Source organism: Balaenoptera borealis (genome assembly GCF_965194805.1).
Source record: "Balaenoptera borealis genome assembly, chromosome: 13".
Classification (NCBI taxonomy): domain Eukaryota; kingdom Metazoa; phylum Chordata; class Mammalia; order Artiodactyla; family Balaenopteridae; genus Balaenoptera; species Balaenoptera borealis.
Window position 1 is genome coordinate 79,249,274 of NC_138870.1, and position 15,517 is coordinate 79,264,790.

A 15,517-nucleotide genomic window follows, 5' to 3' on the forward strand; every position below is an offset into this window, starting at 1 on the left:
GGCAATATGATCAGCTAATGTGCTGCCCTGGTTGGTACATTGTTCAATGAAAAAATTCTTATAATTCTGAAACCACACTTTTTTTTCTCTTTTTTGCTCCAAGGATCAGTTCAGTAGCTACAGTAATGCTCTCATCACCCACTGCTTCTCTGAAATGTTTAAGCTTTCCCCTGAATCAAGCTGTTGTCAAGAGGTTCAGGGCCGGTACAAGAAACAGACAGAAAAATAGAGTGATATTTATAGAGACTAAAAGGAAGTTAAGGAATCTTTGATGGTCAGGATGGGAGCTTGAAAGGCCTTTGACACTGGATGAAGGACTATACAGTCCTGAACTTGTGGCCAATAGCTGTACAACAAGGGGAAAGAGAGGGAGTAGCAGAAAAGAGAGGAAGAAGCTAAGCTGGTGCTCACTTGCAGACAGGGATCAAAAGCACACTACATTTTAAAACCTGTTGTTCTTTTTAAAACAAAAATAACTTGAGATTGTTCAGTTTCTGCAGTCTGTTAATCCCAACACAGCATCAGGAACATGGAGTGTTTTAGTTACTTTCAAAGCTGAGGGTGGGGACCTCCCCGTGGGGGAACATGATGTATGTTGACTGCAGTTGCTAGGAGGAGAGCTGCAGAGAGCGCCTCAGATCTCATTCATCCCTGTTCTTGCCTCTTGATAGGTTTCTGGGGATTTGTTGGTTTATTAGTTTTCATACTTGATTTGGAATTTTGGTTTTTATTGACCTGCACTAAACCAGTTAGTACCAGAAAGGGTCCCACATTAAGCATCAGCAAGCCTGGCCCGATTTATCAAAGAGGAGTGTGTGTGGTGTTTAAGCATGGACCTGAGACTCAGGCAGAATCTTCCCCAGCTTGCCATGTCTCTAGACTCTGGTGGGCTGTCTTGAGAAATAAATGAGAAAATGCATGTAATTACCTGACTGTGAGCTATTATCATTCAATTCATGCAAACTGGGAGTTTAGCAGGTGCTTGTCCCTGTGCAGGTGAGTCCTGCGGGGTCACAGAGGGGCTGTCTTTGGGGAACAGGTCTCGTTTGTACCATCACCAGACCCCAGTAAATTTAAACAACCTGGGCTTCCCTGGTGGCGCAGTGGTTGAGAATCTGCCTGCTAATGCAGGGGACACGGGTTCGAGCCCTGGTCTGGGAAGATCCCACATGCCGCGGAGCAACTAGGCCCGTGAGCCACAACTACTGAGCCTGCGTGTCTGGAGCCTGTGCTCCGCAACAAGAGAGGCTGCGATAATGAGAGGCCCGCACACCGCGATGAAGAGTGGCCCCCACTTGCCGCAACTAGAGAAAGCCCTCGCACAGAAACGAAGACCCAATACAGCCATAAATAAATAAATAAACAAATAAACCCAAAAGTTAAAAAAAAAAAAAAACTTATTAAAACAAAAAATTTAAACAACCTCCTGAAGACCCTAAACTTCTAAATGTAATACCCTTCTCATCTGAAGAAACACACATCTTCCAGGCACTTTGTGGGGAGCAAGTGAATAAGATCATCTGAAATTTTCAAACTGTTATGCGAGGCTAACAAAAGATAGCATCATCATCCCATGCTCTTGGATTGGAAGAATTAATATTGTTAAAATGGCCATACTACCCAGAACAATATACAGATTTAATCAAATTACCCATGACTGTTTGCACAGAACTAGAACAAATAATCCTAAAATTTATATGGAACCATAAAAGACCCAGAATTTCCAAAGCAATCCTGAGGAAAAAGAACAAAGCAGGAGGCAGACTTCAGACAATACTACAAAGCTACAGTAATCAAAACACTGTGGTATTGGCACAAAAAACAGACATATGGATCAATGGAACAGAATAGACAGCTCAGAAATAAACCCACACACTTACGGTCAATTAATCTTCGACAAAGGAAGCAAGAATATACAATGAAAAAAGACAGTCTCTTCAGCAAGTGGTGTTGGGAAAGTTGGACAGCCACATATAAATCAATGAAGTTAGAACACACCCTCATACAATACACAAAAATAAACTCAAAATGGCTTAAAGACTTAAACATAAGACATGACATCATAAAACTCCTAGAAGAGATCATAGACAAAACATTCTCTGACATAAATTGTACCAATGTTTTCTTAGGTCAGTCTCCCAAGGCAACAGAAATAAAAGCAAAAATAAACAAATTGGACCTAATCAAACTTACAAGCTTTTGTACAGCAAGATAAATCATAAACAAAACGAAAAGACAACCTACAAACTGGGAGAAAATATTTGCAAATGATGCAACAAACAAGGGCTTAATTTCCAAAATATACAAACAGCTCATAAAGAAGACATACAGATGGCCAATAGGCACATGAAAAGATGCTCAACATCACTAATTATTAGATAAATGCAAATCAAAACTACAATAAGGTATCACCTCACACTGGTCAGAATGGCTATCATTAAAAAGTCTACAAATAACAAATGTTGGAGAGGATGTGGAGAAAAGGGCACCCTCCTACATCGTTGGTGGGAATGTAAATTGGTACAGTCACTATGGAAAACAGTATGGAGGTTCCTGAAAAAACTAAAAATAGAGTTGCCATATGATCCAACAATCCCACTCCTGGGCATATCTCTGGACAAAACTATAATTCAAAAAGATACATGTGCCCCTATGTTCATAGCAGCACTATTTGCAATAGCCAAGACATGGAAACAACCTAAATGTCCATCAAAAGATGATGGGATAAAGAAGATGTAGTAGATATGTATGATGGAATATTACTCAGCCATAAAAAAAGAATGAAATAATGTCATTTGCAGCAACATGGATGGACCTAGAGTTTACCATACTAAGCGAAGTGAGTCAGACAGAGAAAGACAAATATCATATGATATCACTTATATGTGGAATCTAAAATATGACACAAATGAACTTATCTACAAAACAGAAATAGACTCACTGACATAGAGAACAGACATGTGGTTGCCAAGGGGGAGGGGAGTGGGGGAGGCTCGGATTGGGAGTTTGAGACTAGTAGATGCAAACTATTATATACAGAATGGATAAGCAAAAAGGTCCTACTGTAGAGCACAGGGAACTATATTCAATACCCTGTGATAAACCATTATGAAAAAGAATATGAAAAGGAATGAGATATATATATATATATATATATATATCACTGAATCACTTTGCTGTACAGCAGAAATTAACACAACATTGTAAATCAACTATACTTCAATAAAATAAAATTTTTAAAAAACATAGCATCGGGCTTCCCTGGTGGCACAGTGGTTGACAGTCTGCCTGCCAATGCAGGGGACACAGGTTCGAGCCCTGGTCTGGGAAGATCCCACGTGCCGCGGAGCAACTGGGCCCGTGAGCCACAACTACTGAGCCTGCGTGTCTGGAGCCTGTGCTCCGCAACAAGAGAGGCCACGATAGTGAGAGGCCCGCACACCGCGATGAAGAGTGGCCCCCGCTTGCCGCAACTGGAGAAAGCCCTCGCACAGAAACGAAGACCCAACACAGCCAAAAATAAATATAAAAATAAAAAACAAAAACATAGCATCATCATTTGTTATAGAAGTAGAATACATACTTTAAAATTTCTGATTCTGATATTACTTGAACTTCGACCGCTGTAGTATAATAGAAAGAACCCCTGAATTAGGAATTAGAAGACCTGAATTTAGATTCTGGTTCTGTCATTTATTAGCTGTGCAACTTTGAGCTAGTCACTTAACCTTCCTGGGCCTCAGTTTCCTTATCTAAGAACTGGCAAACATTATTTACCCCACATGTTTTTGTAACAAAAAAATAAGATGTTGGAGACGGGGGGAGGATAAAGCATGTTGTAAACTGTAAGCATCATCCACATGTGACTGCCATTAATAAAGAGAGATTAGAGATAGCTGCTCCAGAATGGGCTCCTTCTGCTTCTTGAATTCCTGCACCCTCCAGACCACATAGAAACTGCAATCTAGATTCCTCCTGCCACCTTAAGGGAGCTGCCCTAAAGAGGCAAGTTTGGTTTGGGCATATTATAGAAATAGTAATTATAATAAAAGCCACCATTTATTGTGCACTTAACGTGTGCCTAAAACTGTACTAAGCACTTTTATATATATTAGTTCAAATAATCCTTATAACTTGAAAAGTAAGAATTACTCTTCCCAGTTTGCAGATAGGCTCAGAGAGATAATTGTCCAGAAGTCACACAGCTAATAACCTGAGATTTTGACCAACACCTGAGCCAACACACTTAATCAACGTTACTGTCACTGTTCTTTTCTTCTGCATGTTCCTTGGAAGAAGCCTGAAGTCAGTGTGGGCTGAAGATCCCAAATCCTGACTCCTAAATCTTCATATTAAGCTGGATGGAAAATGTCTAGCACACAATTTAAATTACAATCTGCTTTCCCACCCTCACTCCTCCAAAATAGCTGCAGTTATAAAAAACTTGATGTAACTTAATCTCTGTTCCTCAACCCTAAGAGCTATAAAAAGTCTCAATCATAAATGACCTGAAACCCATTTTGGTTAGTTCTAAGGTTTTTTAAAACACTTGACATATAATACACACACACACACGGGCTTTAAAGCTTTTTTTTTTTTCCACAAAAGCAGCAGAGAAAAATTTTCCCAGGACCCAAGCTCAAGATATTCCTGATACCAGATGCCTCCACAAGCTGGGCTGCTGTCAGTGGGACAGAGAAGCTGCCAAGAAGCCAGGCCATTTCCACTCCACATTTAGTCTGAGGCCAGAGTGTTGTCTTTCAGCTTTTAGAAAGACCTCCCAGGTGAGGTGGACCCAGCAATGACAGTATGTGACCATCATGGCCTCAGGGTGGAGAAAAAAGGTAATAGCCTTTGTAAATGACCAAGATCTTATCTGTAAAAACTGGAAAACTCTTTTTCCAATGCAAAAACAGAAACAGTCCAAATTAATCTTTGCTTGGGAGGCAGGAAATCCTAATTCAATGGTCTCAGTCACGCTAATCAACTTCTGAGGAGGACAGCATCCTAGTGCTGTGGGCCTTGAACAGCAAGCTTGGTCCCACAAGTTTGGTCACAGTGTGATTATGCTTGTTTTATTCAAACTGAGTCCCAAGGAATGTTATGATAAGCTTGGTAAGGACTCCACACCAGAGAGGCACACATATGTATGTGCTCCAGTGAAACAGTGTTGATACAGAACATTGAAAATGGACTATGTTGAGGGGATAAGAAAGAGGAGACTGTTTAACGTCTTTTGCTTTGGTCTAACAGATTTTACATTTATAGGTTTCTGTGGAATGATAGTGATGTATATCCTTGGCCTTCAGTATGGCATGGGGATGTAGAGAGTGGAAAGGGAAACACCTAAAGTCCCTGAAGGCCCTTCGTCCATTCATTCAACAACCATTTATTGGAAGACCACCATGCACCAGGTAAGGTGCCATGTGTTGCAGATACAAAGAGCAGGCATCACTGCTGCCCTCATGGAATTTGGTATGGAGTAGAGGAGTCAGTCAACAATCAAATAACCACACGAACATATGAAAAACTGAAGCTGCGACAAGTGCTAGGAAGGAGTGTTCATGGTGTTTTGAGAGGCAAAGTTAGGAGAGTCTGACCTAGTCAGAGAAGTCAGCAAGGGCTTCTCTGAGAAAGCAATGCTTTAGCTAAGATCTAAAGGATGAGTAGAGGTTAACTAGGCCAAGGAATGGGGGAGGGACACAAAGTGTTGGTCAGTAGAACAGCAGATGCAAAGACCTAGTGTTGAAAGGGAGCCATCTTGGAGGGAAGTCAGAAGAGATCTGACATAAAGAGTCACCAGAAAGGCCCACCGACCCCTAAACACCTCTGCCTCTGCTGTCTAAAATCTCACGATTATTAAGGCATGCTTTGGGTTAAGATTCTTTTTCCCTGAAGCATTCTTTTATGCTCAGAAGAATAATCCATTAAATCAAGTGAATGGTTTTATCTGGTCAATTTTCTTCCTTAATAGCACAGGTTATAGCCACAAGTCCTTGAGATTTGTACAGGGGTTAGAGTAGGTGGCATTAAAGAAAGAAAATATTCAATGACACTTATTAAAGATAGTAAAGGCAGACTTGATTCAGGACCATTACGATAGGCATAGGGACCACTGCAATGGGATTTTGCAATGGGGAAGAGAGATTGGGCTCAATTCTGAATACAGCAGGGGCAACTGGGAATTTATAACCAAGAAGCGGGGGGGTGGGGGGGGGCGGTCAATAGATGGACAATTACTAAGAGGAAACATCAGGAGTAAGAGGGGTTCTGGCTAAACTCACCTAATAGGATTCTTGCTGAAGACAGGCCAGGGTAATCAGAGCTCACTTAGGGGATGCTAGAAGATCAGGAACCTGATCAAATATCAAGGGTGATCAGATATCAAAGGTGTGGGGCTATGGTAAACTGACTTATCAGGGTTCTTGCTAAAACTAGATTTTACAAGGAAGTGCACAGATCAGCCTAAGAGAAGGTCCAGGAGCCTGACTAAAGTTCGTCAAGTAAGCAATCTTTGCCAATACCCCTTTTGTTCAAAGAAAGAAGAGACATTCTTCTTTCCTCTGAATAATATAAGTCCATTTTCTCTTTCAGTCACCTTTTGTTCATTAAGAACCAGCTGACTCATCTTTTGGGACTTGGTAGTAGAAGGTATTTGTTGGATGGTGCTAGCAGTCAGGCATTTAATAAGGGGAGCTTTGTGAAAATAAAAGAAAATCAAAAATTAATAGTTAAAAAACTAATTTCTGAGGATAGCCAGTCAAGATTTTTAGGCTTGAGCTTGAAGCATCTTTATCAGATGGAGTGAAGATGCAAGTGGCCCTCTGATGAATTTTCCTGGTTTGCAGTTTGAATGCCTTGGGTGATGGCACCAGGTGCTCCAGTGAACTTTTTCTTTTTTTTTTTTTTTTTTGGCCTCGTGGCACTTGGGTTCCTAGTTCCCTGACTAGGGATCAAACCCACGCCTCCTGCAGTGCAAGCTGGAGTCTTAAACACTGGACTGCCAGGGAAGTCCCTTTTCTTTTTTTTTTCTAGTGAACTTTCTGAATGGTTCATACAGTAGGAGGCAAGAAGGTTGCCCATACATGATCCGTTGTGGTCATTTTTTTTTAAGTTTATGTCAAGTCCTCCAGCTTCACCTCACAGGCTTTCAGGAGAAGGACAGTTTTAGTTCCAAATCAGAAGGGAGAAAAATTGGAAACATTTGGAGAGTTGTAGCTAGATATTGGAAGAAACTAGAATTCAGGATTTAGTAAGGACTAGCAAAATGTGCAAGACAGAACCCACAAGGGTTCTGCACTATAGTTGTCCATTGAAACAAACAAAATTCTTCCTACAGTCACCCCCACTTCTATCAAAGATAATCAAAGTAAGACTAATTTATTTGCGAAGTACGTCTGGTCTCATTAAGCTTGGCCTATTTATACAAGCGCAGCAAAAGCTTGCATAGGCCCTTTTTCTGAGTTCACTTTGCTGGAATTTTTCAAAAGGAATACCAGATTGGGCTTTCAAAAGCTTCTCAAGGCTAAGATGCCAAGCCAAGAATTCACTACCATATTTTGCCTACAATGCCTACTAATCCAGGTGAATTCCTCTCTTCTCAATGTCCCCAAAATATCCTGAGGTCCTCTGCCAAAAGTGACCTTCCTTACTCATCCTTAAAGCAGGAAAACCTGAAAGCCAGGTACACACTGGCTTTTCCAAGGGGGCTTTTGCAAGCGTTGCCTCCTGAAAGTCAACCTTAGTTCCTTAGTACTGTCTGGTCATATCTGATTTGATTCACATCATTCTTAAATATGGCATTCCAGTCAAATCCTTAGAAATATAACCAATTTCTCCAATTGTGTCCTGTTACAAGGAGAACAGATTCTCACTGAACTTATGCAAATGACTATATTGTCATGAAAATAAGAATACTAAGAGTTACTTCTGGAGCGAGTAGGTAGGGAGAAAAGATAAATGCTTCAATTCTATTTACAAAGACACAATTTACCAAATTTCTGTAAGTTATAGATAGCTTTAAAAAAAAGAGAAAAAGAGTTTCCTTAGATCTGGAAAACAAAACACTAAGGAGCCATCAACGTTTCAAACAAAAAGTCATAAAAAATTTATAGTCATCCTCATCAGTTCATTCAGTCCCATGAATTAATTCTTGTTCTGCTTGATCTTGGGTTAGCAGTTTTATGAATTCATCAGCTTCTTCGTTAGTTCTGGAAATTCTCACTCAGTCCAGGGGTGTGGTCTTAAAGTTACTCAAGTGATGCCATTATGGAGGCTTCTCACCTGTGGCTGATTGTAAATGCTTTCAGAGTAGAATCAAAGTAAAACAGTAACTTCCTGGGAATGACAAAAAACTTAAAAACAGCCATGGTTAAAGTTCTTATGAGAGTTCATTTGATAAGGAAAATAGATACTTCCGTGGCATATAACATTTTAACATAATAACTGGAAACAAAGGTATTGTAAATTTTTTAAGAACTTCATATGATTTCTGGAATATCTATAATCAAGCAACATGTATACATATATAACCTAAGAAGATTTATCATCACTTCTTTTTTTAAATTAATTAATTGATTAATTAATTTACGGCTGTGTTGGGTCTTCGTTGCTGCGCACGGGCTTTCTTTAGCTGCGGTGAGAGGGGGCTACTCCTGGTTGCGGTGCGCGGGCTTCTCATTGCGGAGGCTTCTCTTGTTGCGGAGCACAGGCTCTAGGCGGCGGGCTTCAATAGTTGTGGCGCACGGGCTTAGTTGCTCCGAGGTATGTGGGATTTTCCCAGACCAGGGCTGGAACCCGTGTCCCTTGCATTGGCAGGTGGATTCTTAACCACTGCGCCACCAGGGAAGCCCAATCATCACTTATTTGACAATGATTCCCATGTAACTTAATGCACCAAATAAACCTAATTAGCTTAATATCTTTCTTTTACAAGGTGAGAGACAAATCCTTTGAGATTTTCTAGGAGTGCTTCCGGGAAATCTCAGTTAGTTTGAAGTCAAAAAGACTCCATTTAGAATTTGATTTTGGAAAGTTGTCAAAAATGTCAGCAGGTTTGAACACGACGAAATAGGATCACAGGTCACTGTGAAACAATACTTAATTATCCATTTGACCAAAGTGACAATTAAAAGATTTCAAGGGCAAATACAGAAAGTTACATAGTTGTAAAAAAAAAACAAAAAGCACTTAGCTCTTTTAATATTGAGAAGACTTAGGCTTCTTAGGTAATCAAAGACCTGATGAAGACAATATGAAGCACAGGAAAGTATTTTAAGACACAAAATCTTGATTTCCCAGGTAGATTACTTAAAAGGTAAAGAAAAATCTTTTTTATTTTTTATTTTTTTACAGTTTCTTTTTAAGAGCAGACCAATCATCTAAGAAAACTTGGTCAGTGCAACACAGGGAGAAAATCAAGTTCTAGTTTTGCATCAACGCACCATTAATACTAAGGCTAAGGTTTTTTTTTTTTTCAAAAAAGTAAATAAATCCATCCAATCTTGGCCAGCTTTGGCCACACGAGAAAAAAAAAAATTCATTTTCCAAGATTTCTTTTCCATAAACATTCGAAAAAATTTTTTAAATATTTATTCAGTTTTTGTCCTACTCTTTCTTATTTCTAATTCTGAAACAATCAGCCATTCTACTTTAGGACAAAGTTACTCTTTTTCTCCCTTAACAAAAACGCATACTTCATACTTTCCCTTATCAAAAACACATCTTACTTTATGGCACACAGAATTTTTTTCTTTGCCCTTATTATTTCTAATAGATTATTTTATACATATTGATTAGAATTTTTAACCATTACTAACCCAAATTTCAGTGACTACTAGGAAGCAGGCAATTGTGAACTGTCTGCCACATACTGTCATTCTGTAGCAAATTTATGAATGTATAAATCCACAATTTTCTAGAGGGATGTCTTTTTCATAGTACAATTTCTGATGTTTATTAACAGATGCAAATATATTTAGTTTCTCTATACTGTATAAAAACAAGATGTCAAAAGTTGATATACTTAACCTCATGTTTAGCAATTAATGTCTCAATATTTTATCTGATTTGGAAATGATCTAGATATTCAGTGAATTCCATCATTTAACTTAACTTATTATATAGCTTTAAGAGTTCAAGTTATCAAAAAGATTTTTACAACTATTTTTAACTAGGCATATTATAAAGCATAATTATTATTGAAAAGTTTATTGATAAACTTTTATCCCACTTATATTTATTTAATTCACTTGTTCTTAAAATTATGCTTGACTTGCTCATGAAAATTTCATGAGACATCAAACAAAGCTAGCCATCATCTTATTTTTCTTGTTAACAATTCAGGAAAGTATCAAAAAAAAAAAATCACAGAAGTGGAAAACCTAAAGTTAAACATGATTCTTTCCTTTTTTTCTTTTTTACTGTCATGCTTGACATGCATCAAGCAATTCCTTTTTATTGTACATTTTGTTCTGAGGTTGGGTTTATAGTTTTATAATCTTGAATACCTAGTAGAGATAATATAAGCTTGTTTGACTCATAAACGTAGGTAGGAAAAAATTGTATATCCACATTATATTTAATGCTGAAACCTCTGAAGACATGCATGTTTTGTTCTACCAACAATTTTAAAACTACCTTTATTTACCAAAGAATATCCCAGATTATCTAAACTTAAAAAAAATTTGGGTTGGTTTCTATATTTTTGAGAGTTTTAGGAAAAAATTTATATAAGTGCTCATTTATCTCTAAGTCAATTCAAAGAAATTCCTTTGAAATACTTTATAAGTTAATTTGATAATACTATCCTGAAATAGAAAAATATCCCATGTACATATAACATATATACAAACATACACAAATATTCAGGCAAATGCAGAGATCTTATAGTCTTCATTGTAAAATTTTAGTTGAGTCAGTAAAACATAGTAATACAAACTCACTGGTTTATCTCCACTTTATATTTTTGTCTGAATTGTATTTTCAGCAAATGGGACAAGTTAAGGTTACCTGTCTACCAGTATCGGTGGAGGAGACTTTTAAAATTTTCTCTTGCCCTGATATGTAATCTGATGGAGGCTGTGAACTAAATTTTAGGCCAGTGACCAAGAAGACAACTAGTTGCTATCTGGATGTCTCTAATGCACATCTGAGTGGACAAAACATCCAGCTCTCTTTCTAAATAAACTTCTTTTCTCTTTTCAGCTTCAAGTGCTTTTGGAGGTCCCTGAGTCCCTTGAGAGCTTCTGATGGAGGATAGGGAGCCTAGAATCCAAGGGAGATGAGGGGCTAAGTGGGAAGGGAAAAGTCTGGCAGGGTGGAGAGAGGGATGGAGGAGGTAGGGGTTTGAAGGGGACTTATAAAAGGGTTCAAGGGAACTGGAGAGAACAATGAACGTAGTAAGAGGAAGAAGGAGGAACAAACACAATGGGAAGACACAGGTCTTAGAGGAGCCAGTTTGGGGAGGTCTCAAGTTTTCCAAAGAAGCCAATGAAGTTCCAAATTATCCTCAGCAAAATCATGCCAACAAGAAAAGAAGCAGACAGAGTTGGTGGAGCATGTAGTCAGTTAGAGTTTCAAGAATGGGGTTTCAATGGACTGAGAAGTTCCCACGGGAGAAGCAGAATCCAATAGAGAGAACAGAGAGGTCTCACAGAGAGCCAAGAAGAAAGGCCTCCAGCCCAGAGAATCAGGGAATACTCTCCACTCAGGAAAGAAAGCCAGCAAGGAGAGACTGCCAGTTCAGCAGGTCCCTTCCAAACAAGGCACTCTAGCTCAGCTTCTCACAAACAGGGACACCTCAGACTCTAGCCCAGCGTCTTTGTCTGGACTCTAACTCAGCTTCTGGAGTACACTCAGAACCTTGAGGATCAAAATCTGTCTTTCCCAGCTTCAACACACGTCTGTCTGGAGCACTGGCTCAGGAGTCAGACTCTTCAGTGTATCCCTGATCAATCAGTCAGGACTGAAGACAAAGCTACAAAGGTCCCCTCTTAGGGTTCTGGATGAGAGGTATGGGGTCCAATGATGAATATGATCCTATCTAAGTCACAGCACCATAACTGTGAGAGGAAAAAAACTCACTGATGCTTGTTAAAGATGGTAAGGCAGACGATTCAGGACCATCATAATAGGTATAAGGACCTCTGCAATGGGATTTTACAGTAGGAGAGGGAGACTGGGCTCAACTTTGAATATAGTATGGGCAACTGGGAATTTATAGCCAAGGAGCAGGGTGGGGGGCATCAGATGGAAAATTATTAAGAGGAAATATCAGGTAAGAGAGGTTCTGGCTAAACCCACCTAACAGGATTCTTGTTGAAGACATGCCAAGGCGATCAGACCTCATCTGGGGGATGCTGGAGGATCAGGTACCTGATCAAATATCAAAGGTGATCAGATATTGAGGGTGTGGGGTTCTGGTTAAACTGACTTATCAGGGTTCCTGTTAAAACTAGATTTTACGAAGAAGTGCACAGATTAGCCTAGGAGAAGGTTCAGTAGCCTAACCAAAGTTTGGTCAAGCAAAGAATCTTTGTCAGTGGGTTTAGTTTAAAGAGGAAAGGGACAACAAAAATAGGAGATGGGAAACTCCAAAGATAAAACTTCATATTTTTCTAAATTTTCTAAATTTCATATTTGTCAAGACCATCCCTGACAGAATTCATTAACAGTCTGATCCCCAGAAAATCATGTAACCTTTTGCCTTCAGAGAGATTAATGTGGCCCAGGATAGTCTCAGCCTTTGAGAGAAGTCCAGGAAAGGAAGCAATCCAAGGAAAGGAGGGAAGCACCACATTGTGAGAATGCCGATAACACACTGTAACTTAACCTAACCTGAGTCCCCACCTAAATCACTTTCAGTAGCTCAAGTATCCTTCACAGTTTTGTAGCTGACAAAATATATTGATTTCAGTAGTTTTTCCCTAGAATCTCGTAATAGAAGTTTCTGCCCCATGGCACAAGATCAAGTAAGTAAATTATGCTGGTCATGTAGGCCTGGTTATCAAATCCTGACTGCCTTGTGATCACGGGCTGGTCTTCTAACCACCCTCAACCTGCTTTCTCAGCTGTAAACCAGGAATCATTACTGTACCTACCTCTACTGTAGCTTCTTTGCAGATGAGATAAAATAATGAATTAAAGTACTTAGCACATTGCCTGTCATGCTGTCAGCATTTAATAAATGGGAGAAATTTGAAAATAAGGGATAGGTGAGGGGAGCTGGCAAAGTCTAGAAAGAGTATACAGTTCCTAAGAGAGAGAAGTGCCCTGGGTTTCAGGTGATGAACCAGCCAGACCAACAGGCACACACACCAGGACTCAAAAGAAATTAAGAAGCCTGAGAGAAACCTGGGCTGGGATTTAGAGACAAACTGCAAAGAGTCCTATCCCTCTTGTGTTTCCTCTTCAGACGTGTGAGGTGAGTTCACCGACAGACAGCAAAGAAAAAATGACAAGGGCCACCCACACTGCCTGAAGAGGCCTATGGTGCTGACATAGAATTTAAGATTAAGACTTTTGACCAGGATAGGACATCTGCCTGGGGAAATTCTGGGAAGAGTGATGCTTAGGAAACCGGTAAGAGCTTAAATAAGTGGGAGTAAATTAGAAAACTGGGCAAAAAAGATGAAAGGAGATTTACTGCCTTCCTACAGATTGTGAGCTACAGCCCATGAAACTGACCTTGTTACAGATGGAATCATTTCTTGCGGGAAAACTCCTTGGCCTTGTTGAGCTTGGCCTGGTTTTCTCCGGTAAGATTTTTCTCTTTCTGGAAAAAAAAGCAATACAGTAAAAAGAGAGAAACTGTATAATGAGAATGCCAAAGAATGTCAGAGTGTATGAATCATAGGGGAAAGAATTCCCAAATTTATCTTTTCCCAAAGTTATTTTTATCAAGAAGAAAGCGATTGCTTTCTTGAGCCCCTGTATCTACAGTTCCTTAAAGTACTTGCTTAAGAAGTTCTTGCTTGTGTTTCACTTTCTAACATGTAGTCACTTTGAATACCTGCTGCTGCCTCTGTCAGCTCTTTTCTAGCACACGCATCCAGCTGTGGGAAGAATTTCAACAGGCCCAGCAAACACAGCTAATGACACCAGGGAGTTATGCCCCATGCACTTTGGAGGCTGAGGCATGAGGACTGGAGATTGTAAATACAACACAGAAAATGGCTCGTGGTGTCCTGGGTATTGTGGCCCATGTAGTTGCAGTGATGTATCCGAGTGGCGGGGTCTCCCACCTCCCTGAGGTGACCAAGCGGGAAATGAACAGAGGACACTGTGACTCGACCCCACTCCATAAAGGGTACTGCCACTCTCAAGCATCCAATAGCACCACTGAGGAAACATGGCCAAACCTCCCACCAATGTTATAGAAACAGGACTCTAAAAGATAGAGGTGGCTGCAAGGTTGCCAAGAAAGTGAACCATGCACATGAGATTTCAGGACTACTTCGTGCTTAGCAGATTTTAGGACCGCTTAATCCATGGAATAAAATAAATGGAGTTACAGCACTGTGGGAAAATACTTTATGTTTCAGTACTAGGTACCATCTAGAGCAGGTTATGAGATCCCACCCCTGCGCATTGTGTTGGAGTTGCCTGGTAAAGTTTTGTAAGCTGTAGATAACTGAGAGATACGTGACTGAACAGCCCCATCTCCCCTGCACCACCACCGCCAACCAACCAGACAAAAGTTTTGTCTCCATTTGCAATTCACCTCAACATTCCTTTGCTTGTATAAATCTGTGTTGTTCTGACTTTTCCTTTCAAACAGTTGTTACGGGTTCAATAGTACCCCCCCCCAAGAAAAGATATGTTGATGTCCTAACCCCCAGTACCTGTGAATGTGACCTTATCTGGAAACAGGGAGGGTCTTTGCAGATGATCGAGCTAAGATGAAATTGCTTGGATGGGCTCGATGTGACTGTGTCCTCATAAAAAGGAGAAATTTGGACAAAGAGACAGACACGCACTCAGGGAGAACACCAAGTAAAGGAGAAGGCAGAGATCAGGCTAATACATCTACTAACTAAGGAATGCCATGGATTTCCAGCAAACTTCCAAAAGCTGGGAGAAAGGTATGGAACAGATTCTCCCTCACAGCCCTCAGGAGGAACCAACCCTGCCAAAGACGTCTTGATCTCAGACTTTGAGCCTCTAGAACTGTCAGACAATAAATTTGTGTTGTTTAAGCTACCCAATTTATGGTACTTGACTATGGCAACCCTAGCAAATTAATATGCTAGTTATAACATCTGCCTAGTACCCTTATATCCTATGAATAAAATTAATTCTTCAAAACATGTTCATTTTATAGCTGTATAAGAGTCATGAGCTTATCTTTTTCTGAAAATTATCTTTTAATAAGGTAAATGGATCTTCTGCTGTCCTTCTCCATTCCTAAAGACTTCCCAGCCAGAACTATTCCTGAATACTCTCTTTTTTTTTTTTTATTGAATTGTTAGGCTGCATAAAGGCATCACAATATACCTTTTTAAAAACATCCCATAGG

The 15,517-nt window shown here is 39.7% G+C and overlaps 1 long non-coding RNA gene across 1 annotated transcript in view; it reads right to left on the reverse strand.

Moving 5' to 3' along the window:
- Positions 1 to 4,567: 4,567 nt before the first annotated feature.
- Positions 4,568 to 15,517, reverse strand: part of LOC309609243 — a 102,818-nt gene continuing 91,868 nt past the window's right edge. The window contains exon 3 of the long non-coding RNA XR_014233334.1: positions 4,568 to 13,774. This is a non-coding gene — a long non-coding RNA (uncharacterized lncRNA). The remainder of the gene's footprint in view (positions 13,775 to 15,517) is intronic.